Source organism: Danio rerio, chromosome 21, assembly GCF_052040795.2.
Source record: "Danio rerio strain M-AB ecotype USA chromosome 21, GRCz13ab, whole genome shotgun sequence".
Taxonomy (NCBI): Eukaryota; Metazoa; Chordata; class Actinopteri; order Cypriniformes; family Danionidae; genus Danio; species Danio rerio.
The window spans coordinates 20,510,459-20,532,691 of NC_141041.1; the positions used below are offsets into that span (position 1 = coordinate 20,510,459).

The 22,233-nt window shown below is 33.5% G+C and overlaps 1 long non-coding RNA gene across 5 annotated transcripts; it reads right to left on the reverse strand.

The window, feature by feature from the left end:
* Positions 1 to 6,364: 6,364 nt before the first annotated feature.
* LOC147838826 (uncharacterized) lies at positions 6,365 to 12,255 on the reverse strand. Of its 5 annotated transcripts, none has more exons than XR_015520243.1 (7): positions 12,187 to 12,255; positions 11,517 to 11,701; positions 10,874 to 10,907; positions 9,469 to 9,524; positions 9,228 to 9,375; positions 9,040 to 9,116; positions 6,365 to 7,719 (listed from the first exon to the last, which is right to left on the reverse strand). It is a non-coding gene; the product is annotated as an uncharacterized LOC147838826 (long non-coding RNA). The 5 variants fall into 5 exon arrangements; XR_015520244.1 differs by having other exon boundaries at positions 11,504 to 11,701; XR_015520240.1 differs by lacking the exon at positions 11,517 to 11,701.
* Positions 12,256 to 22,233: the final 9,978 nt, after the last annotated feature.

A 22,233-nucleotide genomic window follows, 5' to 3' on the forward strand; every position in this document is an offset into this window, starting at 1 on the left:
AGACTTACAACTCTTAGGCCTGTCATGATATCTATTTTTTGTTGTATGATATATTGCACCAAAATGTATTTCGATACATGATGTTATTGTCATTTGAACACCATTTGATGCTACTTATTATATAATGCCAGAATGATAATATAATATCACAATGCAAGTACACTCTTCCAAAGAACACATCATATTTCATTTTTAAGAATATCTCACTTAATTTTAGTCATTTTAACAATTTAATAATGAGGTACTGGAATCAGAATGTGAAAACTCATATCCTAAATAAATAATAATGAACATTAACAAAAAAAGTGCAAGGTAAATAGTAACAAAGGCTTTGATATCTGCTACCAGATCTATTTTCAGTGTCCGGCACCTTCATACTAAGTAATACTTTAAAAAAACTATAGTGTTTATTTTAACCTTACTAACACCTCCAATTGAAACGATCTGCTAAAAATGTTGCTAGAATTGTTGTTTTTTATGTATGGGCGGTTAGTTTAGGTTAGTTTAGGATTTTTCATTAGTTTTATCATTAGTTTCATTTTGACTTTTTGTTTTCAAATTCAGTTAGTTTAAATTTGTTTTTAAAGGCATATATACACATTTTATTTGTGTTTATATTTTTAAACTGCTTAGTTTTTATTAGTTTCAGTATTCATTAGTTTTTTTTTTCTTTGTTTTTGTAAATTAGGAGATTTGTTAGGTGCAAAATTCTAAATCATCAGAATAAATATTGCATGATAAAAACTCAACCATAGATAATTTTTTTTTGACACAAGAACTCTATCTACCATTACCAGCTATCCAATCACAAATTCAAATACATCACAGCTCACAAGATAACAGCCATAAATAAAATATGTGTGCAAGGCAGCTTCTGAGGTTAGATACAGTAGTGGAGGGAGGTTCTTTTGTGATAATCTTTCCAAATTTGGACTCAACTTATGAAAAGTATTTTTGAGCTTGTAAATAAAATAGATTTTTAAAGGCGAAAAGTTAGTTTCAGTTAGTTTTGTATGTACACAATACAGTTTCAGTTAGTTCTAGTTTATTTTTTTAACTCTCATTTTTATTTTTATTTCAGTGAATGAAAATTGTTTTTCAATTCGGTGTCATGGTGGCGCAGTGGGTGGCACAATGACCTCACAGCAAGAAAGTCGCTGTTTCGTGCCTTGGCTGGGTCAGTTGGCATTTCTGTGTGGAGTTTGCATGTTCTCCCTGTGTTCCGTGGGTTTTCTCCGGGTGCTCCTGTTTCCCCCACAAGTCCAAAGACATGCGCTATAGGTGAGTTAGGTACGCTAAATTGTCGGTAGTGTATGTCTGTGAATGAGTGTGTATGGATGTTTCCCAGTGATGGGTTGCAGCTGGAAGGGCATCCGCTGGCAATCCCAGTTTAATAATCCCAGATTAATAAAATAAATGAATGAGTGATTTTTCAATTTCACTTATTTGTTTGTTTTCATTAACTATAATAACCTTGATATTGCATCACCAAAAATGATTGAGGTCATGTCAATGCGACAAGTCGATATATTGATTATTGTGACAGGCCTAACTACTCTGTAGATTTAATGTAATTCTCGAACTGGTGCCATGTTTATATTTAATTATAAAAAATGTTTATGGTTATATTTTATCTCAGCTTTAGTTTTTGTCTACATCGCTTTCAGCAATTTTTTTTGGTCTTAGTATTATTTATTATGTACATTAAATTAAACTATGTGCAAAAATATTGATTCGCCAAAAAGTCAGAGTAAATTTATACTTTAACTTTTAATCTTTTATTTTATTATGTATTTTAGTCAACATTTTTTTTAAAGCTTTGAATAAATAAATAATTACACAAACACACACACAAAATATATATATACACAATTTATACACTCACTGGCCACTTTATTAGGTACACCTGTCCAACTGTTCATTAACGCAAATTTCTAATCAGCCAATCACATAGCAGTTCCGAAGGCAAAAGGGGGCCAACCTGGTTCTAGTAAGTTTACCTAATAGAGTGGCCAGTGAGTATATCTATCTATGTATCTATCTATCTATCTATCTATCTATCTATCTATCTATCTATCTATCTATCTATCTATCTATCTATCTATCTATCTATCTATCTATCTATCTATATATATATATATATATATATATATATATATATATATATATATATATGTATGTATGTATGTATGTATTTAGTATAATAACATCTTATTTACTATGAGAAAATCCAATTACAGTTCACTTTATGAAATGAAACCCTTATGACCTATTACAATGTAAAAAGACAACATCTGTACACTTCATTAAATAAATAATAGACTTTTGTGAAAATAGGTTTACTTTCTGTTTAGTTTATCTGCCAGTGTAAATTAAAAATCTAGTTTTTATCGTGGTTTCCTTTGGCTTCTATTTTATTTGCCGACAGACAGAAAAGGGCATTACTATGATATATTCCAGTTAGTTTTTCCAGGTGAAACCAAATCCCCTCTAGCCTCATGGGATCTGCCATCTTTCCAGGTTAAACATCTGCCAGATCACCACTTTTCTTTTAACTCAGAGACCTCGAAAAGCCTCTTCTGAATAATAAGCATCTCCATACTGTACGTGTGGAGCGTTTGGCACACGACCAGCCCAAACGCACCCATTATCCCCCCACCACCATCCTCACCAGTATGAAAAGCTACTTCATAAGACCCCAGGTTTGGGTCGTAACACCGCGATTGTTCTTAACTAGTGAAAATCCATCTGGGTCACATTTTGCTCATTAATGAGTCATTCGGGGGAGCCTGTACCATCACTGCCAACCGGATTGTGCAATTTGCCACGATTAATGGACGAGGGTCAAACCGGGTCACTTTCAATTTCCACCCTCAGGGGCGACAAATGGAAACAACTCATTTGCACAGATTTGAATAATTTGCCCCCTGGATAAAAAAAGAAAATATGGGGCGAGGAGAAAGAAAGAGGCGATAAAGGAATCGGGTTGAGCTGTTGCACTTTGCACAATAATAAGCCGTCGTCGACTGGCACAAAGGCAATAATGAATATGATGGAGGATATGAATCCAGATGTAGGAATAAAGCTCGCCGTTCTCACTTGGGAGCGTCTGCTGCGTCTAGTGAGCTTTTAAACTTATCATAAATGTATTAAGATTGCACCGGGCCATGAAACAGCTGTACACAATTAATCTTCTGCAAATCTTTATCTGAAGAATTGCTTTCGGCGGAGGAACATCTGCTGCGAGAGGCGCTTATTCATGGGCGACGCGCGCCTGCCACGCTTTTATGCAGAGGGCGCCATCATTGCCAATGAAGTCAAAATTCATCGCTTTCCCCTGTTCGGCAAAAATAACATTCGGCAGCATTAAAACATCATCCATCAACATCGTCTTGGGGGCTGCGAAGCCGACGAATTAAAGAGAATATTCATTTCTGTGTGAACTCGCGCCGTGCAGCTTCACTGAGCTTGTATTTTCTGAGGGCTTTTTTTCAGTCTTTGGAGAAGATGAAATTGAAGCAGTGCATTTCAATGTGAGAAACGCTCTGGATGTTGGGTCTGGTGCTGGAAGTGCTGGATGCTTTCTCTCTGTGGCCTAACATGAGTTGTTGAGATGGATTTTAGATGGGAAATGGAGAACAATTTGAATGTAAATACAAATAGATTGAAAACGTTCTTCAATAGTTTGCCAGACAAAAAAAAACTTCATTAACAAGTGAGAAAAATCATTAATAATGTTAGAAAGTTTTAAACTTTTTATTCATCAAAGAATCCTTAAAAAACTGTCTTGTTTCTAATGGCTGTTTGTACACACTAACAATAATAGATAATTCATTCATTCATTTTATTTTCGACTTTATTAATCAGAGGTCACCAAAGCGGAATGAACTGTCAACTTATCCAGCTTATGTTTTACGCAGCGTATACCCTTCCAGGTACAACCCATCACTGAGAAACACCCATACACTCTCATTCACACACATACACTATAGAAAATTTTGCTTGCCCAACTCACCTACACCGAATGTTTTTGGACTGTGTGGGAAACTGGAGAACCCGGAGGAAACCCACGCCAACATGGGGAGAACATGCAAACTCCACACAGAAATGCCAACTGACCCAGCCGAGGCTCAAACCAGCGACCTTCTTGCTTTGATGCAGTGCTACCACACCGCCACTATAATAGATAACTATAATAATTAAAATTATTATTAAATTCTTAATAATATACTCATTTTTGAAAAATCATGTGATTTAGCTTCAAATCAAATTACAGCAATAGCAATCACTCGTAATGGAAAACATGCAATGTAAGATGATGCAGTTGGAATTGTCCATTGTAATTTGCCATGTGAAATCAAATCAGTGCAGTACATGGTATTCGAATATAATATTTAAAATAATAATGCAGATAGTGGCTTTGTACTCTGAAAGCCAAGTATTTAAACACACAAAAAAATGTTTGCTGTTTGTTTAAACTACTTATTTAAGATGAGCTGAAACAACACACTTCTTGAGGTTTATTGGGGGGATGACTTAACTGTTTTATGTTCAATCCACTTAAATTTGTAAAAACTAATAAGTTAACTTAATTTCTTGATGTTTCTCCAACACAATTCACTTGTGTAAAACCTGGCATGTTTTACATTTGTTGAAAGTTTGCGAATGCCTCTGGATTGGTCACATGACGTGCAAGCAATCAACCGAACAAGAAGAGGAACTTTTACGCTCGCTCTGCGTCTTTTATTTTCTCAACATTAATTACAATCATGTCATTTCTTAATCCCCAACTGTCGGCACCTCACAGATGGCAATATTATTTACAATACACAATGTTGCTTGGAGCTGGGCCAGATGCTGTCTTAATATGGATTTGATCATCTGTAACTTTGGCACTTTGTCAATTAGTCATTTTTTTTTTTTTTTTGTAATATGAAGGGGGAGAAAGACAGCCTGTTCATTTTCTGTTTTGTTTTTTGCATCTACCATCTTCCTTTGTGAACCAATACAAAGAGTCCGATATATTGAATGGGACAAAGAGTAATTAAAACAGACGAGCATAATGTTAAAAGTTTATAATGGTTTAATAATATATTTCATTAATTCGTTCATTTTCCTTTGGCTTAGTCTCTTGTTTATCAGGGGTTGCCACTGCGGGATGAACCGGCAACTATTCCAGAATATATTTTATGCAGCAGATGCCCTTCCAGCCGCAAACAAGTACTGGGAAACACCCACACACTCATACATTCATTCACTACGGCCAATTTAGTTTATTCAGTTCACTTATACTGCATGTCTTTGGAATGTGGTGAAAACCAGAGTACCTGGAGGAAACCCACGCCAACGCAGGGAAAACATGCAAACTTCACACAGAAATGCCAACTGACCCAGCAGAAACTCGAACCAGCAACTTTCTTGCTGTGGGACAACAGTAGCCACTGTGCCGTCCTATTAATATCATATCAGTTTGTATATACATGGAAAAACTTAAGAGCGATCTTAACAGATTTTATGGATAATTTATAGTTATGTGTCTGAGTATAACATAGTTTTGGTTTTTATTTGTAAACTGCTGATGACATTTCCAAACTTCAAAAGAATATTTTGTTAATTAGAGCATTTTTTTTTTTTACATAAAATTACAATAATATTTTCAGATGCATATATTCATTTTAGTAAACACAATACCAGTCTTTTACCTTCACAAGAGTTAAAAAATGCTAAAAAAAAAAAAGATTATTAACTTGTATATATGTATGTATTGATCATAAACAATTCATTATTTCTGCAGTTTTTTAGCTTCTGCACTGAAAAAAACGCACGGTTACACACAATTCATTCAAGTTGTCTCAACCCAAAACGATTAAGATAACAGGAACACTTTAGTTTAGGTCACAATTCATGGTATAACAAACTATTACACTGTAAATTCTAACATGTTCAGTTTACTTAAAAAAAGTTTGGAAACCGATTGCCTTATTTTTGCAATATAAACTTACAAGGAAATCTTAAGTTAAGTTTAATTATTGCCTTGAAGTAAGAAAACTAAAACTTATAAAGTAAACTAACTGTTAAAAATTAAGTAAGTTTAATAGAAAATTCTAGTTAACATACTTGTCATTATTTAGTAATCTTACTTAGGGTTTTATAGTAAGATTACTTTAATAACTCTATTTAACTAATACTGTTCTACCATGTTCAGTTAACATCTTGAATGCTAGTAGTCTCAACATTGTTTTAATCCACCATTTTAAGTAATGTCAACTAAAGAAACTACGTGCAATCGGTTTCCACATTTTCTTCAATTAAACTGAACATAAAATATGTAGTTCAACCTACAAGTAATGACATTATACAGGTCTTAAATGTAAACATTTTATTTGACAAAATTAGCAGAATTTCACAATACACTTGTGATATTTTAGTATCACAATACACTTGTACACAATTCAGTTTTGTAAAAACCTGTTGTAAAGTGCTGTAATATACTGTAAACAGCAATACAGACAAAAATATAATAAACATGTTCAACCCTAAAACACAAGTTTTCGAAAAGGTTTGAAAATCTATCAAAAAAACTTTAAATACTTGACACTTGGAAAAAAGATACTTGAATTAGTGTAATTAAACATGCCATTGCACCAGCACCTTAAACATGGCAGCATATAGACACTCACAGAGGAACAGATATTAAGCTTTAAAGCTAATTTGTTAGACTGTGTAGTTTAGATTTTCCTACAGAAAATATCACATTAGTGTGGTCAAAAGTATTGAGTTTGGTATCAATCAATACTGAAATATTAAAAATATCCATTTTCCACCAGCATTTGAGTGCTACTGAGCTCGTTCTTAAACACCATTGATTGGCCACTGTGTTCACATGCTCAACAGAAATGACTGTGATTGGCTGTGACTGTCATAGGTTTACCATTTTTCACTGAGTCCAAACAAAGTTACACAGACACTGAAGTGTTTCAAAGCCATGTCGATAGCTGATTTGTTTAGAAGCTAACATATAAGCTATCTGGTGATGAATCGACTGATCGACAGTGCTTTGAAGTTATCCAGTGTCTTTGTATCTTTGCACCTGGTGAACAGTGGTGAAGTGTGGTAAAAATAATGACCTTCAAAGCCAATCAGTCATATCTACTGAGCATGTGAACACAATGGCCAATCAGTTCTTGCAATGTTAGTGGGAAATGGATGGACTTTTTATTTATTTATTTCAGTACCGATTGGTACCAAACTCAATACTTTTGACAACCCTATAAATCACAATACACTTTTTTGGTAAAAAAAAAAAAAAGTGTTTTAAACACCAAAATGCTGCAGTCCTAAATGTAACACTGCAAACAGCAACATGTTAAAAAGCAACACTTTGTAATTAAACATGCCATTATACCTGAACCTTTAAACATAAAACACAGCAGTATATAGGCACTCGCCGAATAAAACACATTACGCTTCCCTCCCAGCAAAAGCAACACACGTTGAACAAATTCAAATGCATTGCTCAAAGTCTTTGGGTAGTCCGAATTCAGTGTGTAAATCAAAGCAAAAAAAGAGACATACTGCATGTGGCAAAGTCCATAACCACTTTTCCTTCCAGTATAAAGGCCCACATTGCATCCATAATGAGGTTCTTTAGACATCTTCACACACGACAGTCAGCAGGCCAACATCTTCTGCACTGAAGTCCGACTCTACAATTACATCCTATGAATAGAGAAAGAAAAATAAGTAAAGTTTGATATTCTAAATGGCACTAATAAAGCCTGTAGTGGCCAGGAGACCAAAAGCAGAGGTGAAAAAAATACAATTCCTTGTGCTTAATTTAGTAACACTTTAGTAGGAACCAATTACCCTATTAACTAGTTGCTTATTAGCATGACTATTTGTGTTTATAGTACATTTTACATTCAAATGCTTCTTATAAGAAGGCCTTGCTATGGTGCTCCTTCTTCAATGTAGACCAACACGATGGATTTGCCTGTACTGCTTCTACTAGGCTTGTCATGATAGTGGAATTTATTACCAATCCATATAGTAATTTTAAAAACATCCATTTCCTGCTAACATTTGAGCATTGTTGAGTGTCATTTCTGTTAAGCATGTGAACAGAATGGCAAAACAGTGCTGTTTAAAAATGTGCTCAAAAGTGCTTAAAATGTTAGCAGGAAATTTGCTGCTTAAAATTGCAGCAGAGATTGGTACTAAATTCCAGTATCTTGAACATGATACTATTCTAAAGGAACAATACATTTTTTTAATTAAAGAAACACTGTAATGTAATAAAACAAACTGCAGTAAAAGTACTTTTAAAACATTTTCAAGAAATTAAATGCAAATGTGTGAGAGACCAATTGGTGCTACATAATCAATATAAATATTTTGTAGGGAAAACTTAATAAATTGGGAACTGATTCATGAATGCATTTGGTTTTGCTAGATTAAAGCAGTGAGTCAAGTTTGCATTATTTAGCACACTTTTTAAAAATGTATTAATAACTATTTTTTAATAAGAAAATTGATGTTTTAGTATGGCTTTTAGAACAAGGGTGCAGCCATCTACAATCCCACAGCAGGTGACTTCACAGGGTTGGTTATAATACGGAGCATCTTTGACTTTGTGGCTTTTAACACTATCTTTTTACATCTTAATCCAGCAGGTTCTTTCAACTGAAATTATATTTCTCTCAACATATTACATAGGTATTACACTTATTAAGATTTTTTTTCAAGCTAATCTTCCTCCTTTTCAAAACAAGTGTGTTTAAAAATTAAAGAAATGCATTCATTACTTCACTGGCCTATGAAGCTAACTGACCCTGTGACGGCACAAGCTGCTGTATTTGCAACATAGCAATGCTCTTGCTCCAAAGGCCATAATATAACATCCCTCTTACTTTCAAATACTTACATTAAATGCATTTGTTTTATTTTTATAAAATTGAAATTTTTTATTAATAAGTGAAGTAAACTGGAATGACTGCTTCATTTCCAGTCTAAGAAAGCAGAAACAATAATACTACTTACAAAACACATCCTGAAAATTTCTTTAGACTCATCCCTCTAAAGGACTGAAAGACCCCGGAGAACTGCTGCCAGATGACCTTGAAAAAGTAAAGACAGGTAGACATGCATTATAGCCCAATGAAAACATTAAATGCAATTTATTGCAATCAAATGCAAATTATGATTCAAAGATGATGTCACAAAAATACCTTTGAATTAACATGTTGAAAATTTCTTCTAGTTTTCTTCTGCAATTTTCTCCTGTTTTTTTTTTTTTATTTCAATCAAATGAGCAGTGTGTGTCCAATGCAGCGTAGAACTTGGATCTCACATTTCTTCCTGATATTCGATTGAATTCTGCAAAGATCCAATCAAAACATTATTAGTCATTAATAACATTCAAAAACACAAATTCACAAAATCACACAAAGTTTTGAAAAGAAAACAAACCTTCTGCAGCACTTGCATCAGCTGGTGTTTCCTCTATGACTTCCTTCTGGATGTCACTGTTGTGCACAAAAACGTAAAGTGTTATTGACATGGCTAAGCGAAATTCTAAAACAAAAAACAGAAATCAGAAACACAATGCAATGCCATTTAGCAACCGATGTTACACTTTAACATGACATAGTTAAATGTTCTTGAATAATAAAAGCTGCCAAATACTCCCGGTGCCTGTCATCAAAAGCATGAGCTATACTTGTCACAAAACAGTAATAAACACAACCCCCGATTAAATATAATCATGGCATTGTTGCTGGTGTGCCTTACTTTTATGCACATTAAAAGTGGAATAAATATTTGTCTCAATTGATGTCTTTAAAAGGACACTGAACTTTCTGACTAGGGTTGCACGGTTTACCGGTACTATGGTAGTATCGTGATACTATGGCTCCAAGATACTGGCGGTGCCACTGTAGTTTGTAAACGGTAGTATTGTCATTAACAGTCTGCCTACAATACATAATGCTGCATGTGAAAAAGTCACTAAAATACTTACACGATTCAGCAACAATAGATCATTGTATTTTAATAGTCTATGGAGCCTTCTAAGGTTGTAAAACTGTAGAATTTGCGCCTTTTATAGTAGCCTATTGCATATTTTGTGATGGTTCATTTTGAATCGGAATTCGTTTATTTCTGTTCCTGTCAATATGATATAATAGCTACAACAACCGTGACAATCTATTAAAAAGAATGACTCATAAAGTGAAATTTTGAATTACTTTGGATTCTTATCCGATAATAAGTGTGAAAAAAGTATGATAGATGAAAAACCCAAAATAGCAACAGGAAACAATTTTTGACCACTTCATATAGCCTAGGTTTGTTGGAAAAATGCTCTTTTCTTTATGTATCTTTATTTTAATGTATTTTTTTTGGAATGAATACATTTTAGGTGAAGAGATGTGCAAATACTTTTTTCAACAATAAGGGAATTATTTAAATTCAAGTAGGCCTATAATAACATATACAATATATTATTTCTGACATTTTTCTTTATTTCATGGATTTAAGTTATGAATTACAGTATTGCAATACTACTTGGTATCACCATACTTCAGCTGGTATAGTATTGTAACATAAATTAATGGTATCACAACACAACAACCCTATTTCTAACTAGTCCTCAGATGATTATTCAAATGGACAAAATATTCGGACTATTCTTGATCATGCAGTTCTTTGCTGAGAATTTTGTTAAATGTACTTTTAATGCATTAAACGATTTAAAATTACCCTGACACTCAGTATGGAGACAAGGTAACGTTAATAGAACAATTCATGAATATGTTCTATGGCTTGTGCGGTATTGTTCAAAAAGTTTTCTTTGATGTGTAAGTGCAAAACTTACATTTCCACTGCATATCAGCTCACAAACTGGTAGTCTGAAATAAAAAATAAATAAAGGGTATAATGATATTACAAACCAAATATGCCACTCACAATACTCTAATGGTGTGCTACATTTTAAACAACCTTGTAATTGTTCAAATTTATTTGCCCTAAATTGTTAAAAATTAGTGAAACCTTCTTTAAAAATGCAAACTAACAGGTTTGGCAAAGCCTGTTTCTTTACAGAAAGTTTGCTTATAACAAAGGCTTGTTGATGCCTTTGTGTAATATTGAGCAAACAAAGGGATGTTTCTGTGCTTGGTTGTACGAGTTATACCACTTCATCATTAACGTTATCCATCACACATATTCAGTCGCGTCTGGTCAGATTTATTTGTCATTACAGCAATACAAAACACTCAATAACGTAACGGCAACACTGGAATAAACCTTCAAAACGGCATAAGAGAAAAGACAAATAGCATATAAAACAAATAAATGAGTTAATTAAATATCTCTCGCATTTTCATAAGTTTAACTTTAAGTTTCATAGGGATTGTTAGCATAAGCACACTTTAGCATCATGTGTAAATATGTATCTGCCTCATACAGTGACACGAATCGTAATCGCATCGAAATCCTAAATTACCTACGACACTCACGGGTCCATTTTGAGCTGAAACTGCTTTATAATGTTCTAAAAGCCTCGGCGGGTTAAAACTGCTGCTGCCCCGGCGATCATGGAGAAAAAAACGACTGGTCTGGTCATGAGCCGCTCGCTGACGCCGGACCGAATCACAGCTGATCTCCTCACCTGCTTCCTGCAGGTGATCTCATAAAAGTAAATCTTAAAAAAAAAACACGCATATTTTCGTCACAACAAGCGCCACTAAAGTTCAGCGATAACTAACGTTACTGTATTTGTAATGCGGATAAATAGGTTTCGTTTTCTTTTTTAAAAATGTAGACCTACAGCTATGTGTTAACTTTACATCTATTTGAACGGATCATTGCGCGCGCTCTTGCTCTCTCAGTGCATCATTTAAAATGGCGCGGCCCGCTCTTTTAGAGCATAACGCCCACTTTACAAATTACTACTAACTTTACAAATTATTAATAGTTATTAAAAAGGACTAAGCAGCTAAAAATAGCTTATCTAGTAAAGTAGACAGTATTGCAAATAACGTGCAGTGGTCAAAACGTTTAGTCACAACATCATGGGCTATTAATTAGTTCACAAAACAGCAAACAATTTCACAAAGTGCAGGAAATAAACAGATTACTGATACTATACAAATAAAATCAAAGTAGTAATTAAAACAAAAAGTTTACCTTGATTTACAGCAGTACATCTTCTCAATATGAAATCCTGTCCTTCAATGGCGGTGCTGGGTGGCGGTTGGTTGTGACTCGGGATGGGGGATGGGAAATCACCACCCAGTACGCATGCGTAACAGCATGGCTTAGCCCTTATAAGCAATTTTACTCAAATTACATTAGTTATGGGAACTTTATACCTTACTATGTCAGCAACACTAATGCATTTCTAGTAAACTCAACAATTAGCTTAAAATTAAGTAAACACACTAGAATTTTGATAGTAAGGAATACTATTCGCATTTACAGTGTAACTAACACTACAAGCTTAATAAACCTCTAATTAACTGTTTATTAAGGTAGTTGAGTTTAGGTTTTGGGTAGGATTAGGGATGTAGAATTAGATTATACTTTATAACTACTAATGAACAGTTTATATTTCAGTAATAGGCAGGTAATAAGCCAGTAGCTAATAGCATTAATTGTGACCTGAACTAAAGTGTTACCAAGTTAACTTAACAAATGTAAGTTGATTGAACATAAAACAATTAAGGTGTACTGACAAAATCTCAAGAATCGTGTTGTTTCTGCTCATTTTAAATGAGTAGTTTAAACATTCATTTATTTTCCTTCGGCTCAGTCTCTATCTGAGGTCGCCACAGTGGAATGAACCACTACTTATTCAGACATATGTTTTACGCAGAAGATGCCCTTCCAGCCACAACCCAGTTATACCGCATGTCTTTGGGGAAACCTGAGCACCCAACAAAAACCCACGTGAATGCGTTAAAATACAAACTCCACACATGCCAAATGGCCCAGCCAGGACTCGAACCAGCAACCTTCCTGCAGTGAGGTGACAGTGCTAACCACTGTTCCACTGTTTAAACAATGCTGGTTACAAATACACTGTAAAAAATGCAGCTTTTCACCCAACTCCTTTATGTTCATTAAATTAACTTAATTTTTTTTTGCAAATTTAAGTGGATTGAACAAAAAACAATTAAGTCCCCCCCCCCCCCAACAGAAAAACTCACTCAAGAATTGTATTGATTCAGCTCATTTTAAGTTTGCTTAAACAAACAGCATTTTCTTTACATATTTATAGAAGTAAACTAGTAAATGATTATATGAAATGCTTAAACGCGTATACCTAAACATTTTACAATCCATTTATCATTTTTAGACCTTTACAAACTTACAGCAATGACTGCTATAAATAATTTCAGGTCATCCTATATATGGCCACCAGGCCACCACAATTTTTTTTTAATGCATTTACAAAAAAAAGATTACTTAATAATCTGTGAAAGTGACATATTAATACATCATCTGTATGAAAATGTTCAACGCCAGTCGTGCCCTGTTGACTTGAAATGGAAACGCACCTTCAGAACTCATGCTGTCCAGTGCGTCTGCAATTGTGTACCTGCTGTTCTTCAGCTGTGTGTATTGTTCACCGCGACACGGTCAATTCATCATTAGTTTGGAGCGCAGAACGGATGAGTACACTTTCAATTTAGTTCACAGCCTTTCTTCATTCATCACGCCTCCTCATCATCCATCATTTCCTTCCTTTGATTTGCGCAAAAACACACACACTTTCATAAGTTTAATGCAATTAATCATGAGGCGGGATGATTTTGTATTAATGGAGCGCGAGCATTATTTCATTATTGCTTTGATGAAGTGACGGAGGTCTGATTATAAGCATGAACTGCGGATCGGTGTTTCTGTTTCTTCACAATCGTCTCGCTCCGGCTTTTTGTCTTCATATAACAAGCGCTGATAAATTGGAAAAGTTGCAGGCATAGATGAGAACTGACCCGAAAAACAAAAGCAATCACAGTAAAGGGTAAAACGTGAACCGCGACGCCTCTCGCATTCAAGGTGAAATCCTGCCTCCCGCTCCATAAAAACACAAACATGCAAAGGCACAGGAAACAACACATTTATAGTCTTGTGTGGTTCTGGATCTGTTAAAACTTGGAACTTTTTTCTTTCTTTTTTCTTTTTTTGAAAGATATAAACATTAAATTGATTTATCATGTGATATCACTAATTTAAGTTGTGAATATTCAAATTGCTCACTGGTAAGGGTTTGTTACTTGTTATATAAATAAAATAAATGTTAACTTAAATATTATTCATTTTATTAGTTCTCTGCAGTATTTATTAGCAATTAATCACATGTAAAATAAAAGTAGTTATATTTGAGAAAATGCTTATTTATATTTAGATATAATATATGTGTACAGTTGAATTATAAGCAGAATTATTAGCCCCACCGAATTATCAGCCGCCTCTTTATTTTTTTCCCCAATTTCTGTTTAACGAATAAAAGTTTTTTTAACACATTTTTAAACATAATAGTTTTAATAACTCATTTATAATAGCTACTTTATTTTACCTTTGCCATGATGACAGTAAAAAATATTTTAGATATTTTTTAAGACATTTCTATACAACTCAAAGTGACATTTAAAGGCTTAACTAGGTTAATTAGGTTATAAGCAAGTTAGGTTAATTAATTAGTTATTGTATAATGATACTTTGTTCTGTAAGACTCGAAAAAAATATATAGGTAAAAGGGGCTAATAATTTTGACCTTAAAATGGTTTTAAAAAGTTAAAATCTGCTTTTATTCTAGCTGAAATAAAACAAACAAGACTTTCTCCATAGGAAAAAATATTATCAGACATACTGTGAAAATTTCCTTGCTCTGTTAAACATAATTTAGGAAATATTGAAAAAAAAATCAAAGGGGGCTAATAATTATGACTTCAACTGTATATGATACAAACTCTATACATTTAAATATATGTAACAAAAATTTGTGCGTACATACATAATGATATGTGTATATATTAGGGCTGCACAATATTGGAAAAAACAGACATTGCAATATTTAGTTTTTCTGTGATTTATGTTGCAATGTGAAAATAATTTCACAAAATAACTGTAGTAACTCTATTAGGAAAAAAAACATAATTTTTTGATTGAGAGTTTGACTTTGGGATTTGGGATAGGTGAGTGGGATAGGTGAGAGGATCTGCATTATAAACAAAATGACACAAAAATATATAAAATCAACAAATTAAAGCACTTATTAAAATAATGGAACAATGTGAAAAAATTAAACAAACAGAACTTTTTGGTATTCAGTGGAGTTTTACAGTATTGAGGTACAGAAATTCAATGATCAAGTGTAATATAACTCTGCATGGAGTCTTCATTATATAAATAAACACAATAATTCATTTTTAAAGTGGCAAAATGAAAAATAACTAACACATGAATGATAACTAACACATTATCCTACATGCTTATTTGATTTCAGTATTTTATTTCAGCTTAAGTTGAGAAGAAATATTTCACATTTGTATTAAGATTAGTTTAATTAGCAGTATTGTGGTAGTGATGCTAAAATATAACTTATTATATTTATATATAATTTAGTTTGATAAGTCAAGCCAGATAACAAACTTCTAAAGAAACCTGCATTAAAGCATTGGACTTCTGCAATGGTGCTGCATCAAAACTTGAGCAGATTATACGAACATAATTATTTTTCAAACTGAATAGTCTTGAATTTCACCGCAGATCAATCAGCGCTCGGACTCAAAGACGTTCAGACTCCATTTTAGCTCAATCAAAGAAGGAAAAAAATCAATGTGTCCGATTATAGCCTGTTTCATTAAGGTATGTTAATCAGGAAGAACTGCAAATGAGCAGGGCCCACGATTTCTCTGCCGATATACAGTAGAAAGTGTTGATGAAACATTCCAAGTGCTTTGGTCTGATGGACTGAGCAACTACATATTAAACCACCTGTTGAAGAATATATTGATTTGATTTTAAAGTTACAAAATACAGTCATGGTCATAACTATTGGTACCCTTGTGGCCATGAAGGCTGTGAAAAAAACTTTGTATTATTTTTCTTTAACTTCACTCAAAAAATTGCTGCTTATTCAAACTTCGCATTAAAAATTTGTTAAAACAACACAATTCTAATGTTTTTGGAGCAACTTAACTGTTTTATGTTCAGTCCACTTACATTTGTAAAAAGTTCACAAATATGTAATCTTTTGTTAAAAAAATAATGTAAAAAATTTGGGGTCTAAATTATTGGAACCATTTTACTCATTACTGAAACCTGCATTTGCCTAATGAGATGAGGACACCAAGACATTTGAGAGCCTTTTTCATAGAGAATCTGACCAGATCATTCAGGTTATTGGTCCATGTTGGTGCTTTTTCCTCTTTAATTCAGCCACTCATTTTCGATCAAAGGACTGGTCGAGCTTTAATCTTGTGCTCAGTGATCCATTTTTGTTTCAATTTTGTCATTATGGAAGATCCAACCAGAGCCCATTAACACCATGTCCAAACAACATGCGGCGTGACAAAATTCCAACCAGCTTATTTGTCTGCACCAGAAGCAATATGACAGAAACATTTAAATATTGGTCATTCAGAAGCGTGGGCTGGAGCACTGTGAAACTACCAATGAAAAGGACAAGTTTATAATTAAATAAATAAATTTAAAACCTGTCATTTAATTTTCGAGATCTGAGGTAAACTATCTGCTGCCACTTTTTTTGTTAAAACAACACAATTCTAAAGTTCTTTTGGACCAATTAATTGTTTTATGTTTAGTCCACTTAAATTCGTAAAAAGTTCACAAATATGTAATCTTTTGTTAAAAATGTGAAACTCCCAATGAAATGGACAAGTTAATAATCAAATAATTAAATTTGAAACCTGTTTTATAATTTTTGAGATCTGAGGCAAACTATCTGCTGCCGCTTTTTGTATAGCAATAAATGTCATGTAAATAGTATTCAATCTCTTACTGGTAACATTTAACATTGAATAAAAAACATTGCACTTTATGCTGTTGTTTAAACACGGTGTCGCAGAAATAGAAACCGTTTCTAAAATACAAAACTTCACGTCAACGTTGCAAATGATTAGATCCTTTTAACATGGACCAGATGCATATTGTCAAGTGTCGCAGCATCATGTGACATGTAGTTAAGACACAGTGTATGGTCATGTCCACACATAAACAAGTGTTTTTATATACAAATGTTTATAAAGTTTATTTCGACCTTAGTTTAAAAAAACAGACAGAGCTGAATCCTGCTAGGCAGATGATTGTTAAAAACTGAAATTCTTCTAGTAGACCTCTGATCTTCGAGTGGATCTCAGAGTTAGGCCGAGTTGCAGCTTTTGAAAAAGTCCTACAGTTTATATGAAAGGATTGAAATTTATTTTGATAAATGGGGAAAATTTCTGTGACCCACAATGCTAGCAAACATTTAACGAGACAAAATAACGATTAAAGCCATGAAATTATCAACCCCCACCCTTTTTAGATTTTTTTCTTATATGTGTTTTGGTTTGGTTTACTTATTTAATTTATATGATGTTTTTTATTTATTGTATTTATTTATTTATTTTGTATTGTTTTGCTTTTTTGCAAACAGATATAACCCAAAGCATAAAACCATGTAGGCCAATCAGAAGCCTGACAATTTTTTTACATTTATTCATTTAGGGCGACACAGTGGCTCAGTGTTTAGCACTGTCGTCTCATAGCAAGAAGGTTGATGGTTCATGTCCCAGCTGGGTCAGTAGGAATTTCTATGCGGAGTTTGCATGTTCTCCTTTGGGTGCTCCGGTTTCCCCCACAGTCCAAAGACATGCGCTATAGGTGAATTAAAATAAACTGGCTGTAGTGTATGAGTGTGAATGAGTGTCTATGGGTGTTTCCTAGTACTGGGTTGCAGCTGGAAGGGCATCCGCTGAGTCAAGCATATTCTGGAGTAGTTGGCGTAGTTATTCTGGAGTAGTTAATTCCGCTGTGGTGACCCCTGATGAATAAAACGACTAAGCCAAAAGGAAAATGAATTCATTTAGCAGGTACGCTTTTATCCAAGGCAACTACAAGTGAGAATGAAAGAAGCTTTTTAGATCATCAGAGAGTAGCGGAATATAAATGTAATGACAAGTCTGATTAGTTTTTTTAAATATGAGTACAGAGAGTGTCTCTTCTACAGGTCAAGCCCACTCACACTAAAAATTGCACAATTATTTTCAAAAACAAACATTATTGACAAAAAAGTGTCTAGTGCATATGGAGAGGAGAGAGAGTGTCATGCAGGTGGTTTTGCCAATCTCACATAAAACAAATTATGGGACAAAACCAGTTTTAAGTTTTACTGCGGTTTGAAAAAGTCAAGGTTTTAAAACCGCTAAAATTCTCTGTTATACTGTCTGTTTGGTATATGTATTTTTTTTAACAATATGTTTTTACAATTTTTTATTTATTTATTTTTTTAGGTAAACAGTATCTGCCGCAGAAAAGGAGCATCCAAATAAAAAAACATGGGCTCATTCTGAAAATGTAGCCTATACAGTTTTGGAGATTATGAATTATGTAGCCATAAATACGTATTGCTTCATTTCATTTTTTAAGTTTTCAGAATGAGCCAGGGGTTGAAATCAAAAGCTACTGGTCAGCCCACAATTCAGAAAACATTAGAAAAACAAATAGCTTATTCGCCAACATCCAAGCTTTGGACCTGAAAAGTGCAGTGGCTTTCTTTATATCAAAAGTTGTAATGAAAACTGTGTTTTTGAAACTAATGAAGATAGCAGAAGTCTGATAGAAGATAACCTGACATGTTTACTGTTACAAATTTTTATACATGTTTCTTAAAATAATGTAAAACGACATTTAAAACGAACATATTTTAGAGCAGTAATCAATGTGTATACTGTGAAACCCTGATAGTTTTAACTGAAGTTTCTAAAAAATAGACCCAGAGCATTAATCTCCTATAGGACTTAGTGGCCACATATGTGGACAGCAAATTTTAGCTCTTAAGTGGCTATTTAAAATACATTGAATGTTTTATATCTTGTTACAGACATACAGTATAGTATAGCATATGTAATTTGCCAAACACTATTTTAACTGTCCAAAAAGGGGAAAAATGTTTTCACTCTCTGATAGTCAAAGCATGTTAAATAAATGGTATGTTATATTTGCATTTAAAAACTGTCAGGTAAAAGTGTTTTATGTAAATTCGGATCACGAGTCCACATATATGAACATCATTCTTCGGTAAAAGTGCATCGTATCAAAAGATCATACTTAGGTTTTATTCTAATTAGGTACTAAAAAGCCCAAATAGCAAAGAAAAATAAAAAATGCATTAAAAAACATTAAGAGGTTAAATATCCTCATATTATTTAACTTGACATTTTAATCCCTATTGTGTTTGTTTGCTGCTGAAAAAAACAATTTTTAGCTCATCTGACCATAGAAGCTCCTGTTTGAAGGTCCAGTTGTGCTGAATATGCTGCAGTTTGTTTCTGAATGAGTGCAAATTATTTTTTATTTTTTGATAAATCTGTCCCCATCAAAATGTCTTTTTTGTTTTGTTTTTCCAATTTTCCACAAACTCCTCTCCTCAAAGTGCATCAAGACAATACAGACACATGCAAATCCTCTCTTTTTGTTGGGAACTTCTTAATTAAAGGCCTAATAGTGGAATTTTCAACACTTTACCTATTTTTTCACAGCTATTTTCTATTTTGTGAAGCCTAACAATCTTTTTTTCTGCACATCAAATCTAAACTCTTTGCTTTTACTGGTTGTGATGGATGAATATTGGAATTTAGCAGATTTATATTTACTGCATTATTTGCTCATATTTACCAAGGGTTTGTCCAACTTTTGACCAAGACTATATGTATGTATAGTATTACATGAAAGGCTGCTCTTTGCTGCATTTAAACACTTCTGTTGGAGGACGAATGAAACATGTTTTGAAAGCGTATTTGCTGGATTCCCAGTGCACCGTGTTAAAGCGTCATACACATTGTTTAGTTCCAGCTATGGTCCAGGAGAGGACACGTCCGAGACCACGACAAAAGCTGAGCACACTTCTCTCATTGTATTATTTGTCCTCTCCTCAGACACTCCGTCAGCTCTTTCATTTGGACCGTGTATGTTTTTCGTAATCCATTTTTTTCAGCCATGTCTGACTGCAAAACATCAAAGAAGAACCAATCGTAAAGTGTACTGCTCAAATAAACAAAATAAACAGGATTAATGCCACATTTTAAGGTAAATAAATAATTTTATTTAAGTAATTAGGGTGTGAACGAAAAGATGAATGAATCAGAGAGGCAGCCCCACTTTATAGTAGGTGTCTTTACATCTGTCAACAAATGTAATTGTTTCATACAGTAGACTAATGTATTGCTAAACAAGTTAAGGATATGACAAGTCTACAATATCAAATTATTCATTTAAATATTTATTTATTTAAAGAAAACTCCACGGATTCTCTTAAACTAAGTCATTTATTTATTTAATTTATTTTCTAATTCTATAATGAACTGTATAGGGGTATGATTTAGCAGAGTAAACACAAATTATTTGGGTAACTCTTTTGATTAAGTACAAATTCAAATTGTTAATAGAAGCTTATTATCTTCATGTTATTAAGATATTGGCTGCTTATTTCTATTTTTAAAGTACAAATTTTTGCTGCATCTCTAATCCTACCCTCAAAGCTAAATACTACCTTAATAATTTATAGCCAGCAGCAAATTAGCAGTTTATTAAGGCAAAATTGATTGTTTATGGTGTGTTAATAGCTAGAAATGTACCTTAAAATGAGGTGTGACCATCATTGGTTGCAATATAATATGTGACCAATTCCTACTTTTAACTAGTTGCTTGTAAGCTTTTAAATTGGCTGTTTATTAGTAGTCGTAATGCGTGTTAATGTCCAAATGATGAAATTTGACATCCTTTAATCATATCCCATACTTAAGCTTAACCACTACAATAACTGCCTTGTTAGCTATTAATTTAATAAGGAGCAAACTTGGAGTTTATTAAAAGAAAAAATGGATGGAAAAATACATCTATTTAAAGTATCGTAGACAAACCAAAGTAAGACCTAAATAGGAAAAACACCACAAATTAATCGTTTTAAGAGAAACGAAACAATAAAAGGAGGTAAAATTAGCTGATGCATTCCAACGGTGAATCAGTTTTAAGTGATTGAGTTATAAAAGTGTATTTATTGGGTCTGCTTGTGCACACTTTTTCTCGAAATACTCAGTACCGACAAATAATATTAAAACAGGGTTCATGTCAAAATGGAGTTTTCACATGGCATTTTCCAGGCCTGGAAAAGCTTTGGAAAAACAAGGTTTAGGTAAAAGTCATGAAAATTACATTTACATTTAGTCATTTAGCAGACATTTTTGTTCAAAGCGACTTAAGCTGCAGTCACACTAGAGTTTGTCCTTGTGAAATTCTGTCATATGGCACTATGAAAAGAGGTGGTATCAAACAATATGATAAGATGTTATTGAAAGTAAGCGATTGCTCCATAGTTTAATTTTATTTTTAACTACCTTCTATTGGTCTAATGCAATCACATGATGCGATTTCACAGGTAAAAATTTAACATGCTTGACTTTTCGAATGCAGTGAAATGTGAAACGTGTCATACGTGCTTGCGTTTCTGGTCTGCCACATTCGCACACCTATAAAAGGAAGTCTATGGAACGAAAAGTGCAGTGTGATCGCTGCTTTACAATAGAAGTAGTTTTACCTACTATTACTAGTTTAACAAACTATTAACAACATCTAAACTTAGTTTGACAAATATCTGTATGCTGGAATAAAGGTTAGATATTTTTACTTCTTTTCTTGGCCAAAACATGGTCTCACATCATTTGTGCTGTGTAAGCATCATCTATTTTACATGGATATAAAAATAAATTAAAACTAAAGAGGTTGTTGCGTGTTTTATGATATGCTGTGATAAATCTAAACGTTCCATGGAAAAGCCATGGCATTTTTGTAGTAAAAATGTGTATGAACCCTGTTTAATTCTTATAATTTACAACGTATTTGTATTCTTTTCTGCTTAGTCCCTTTACTAATCTGGGATCGCCACAGTGGAATGAACCGCCAACGTATCCAGCATATGTTTTACACAGCGGATGCCCTTCCAGCTGC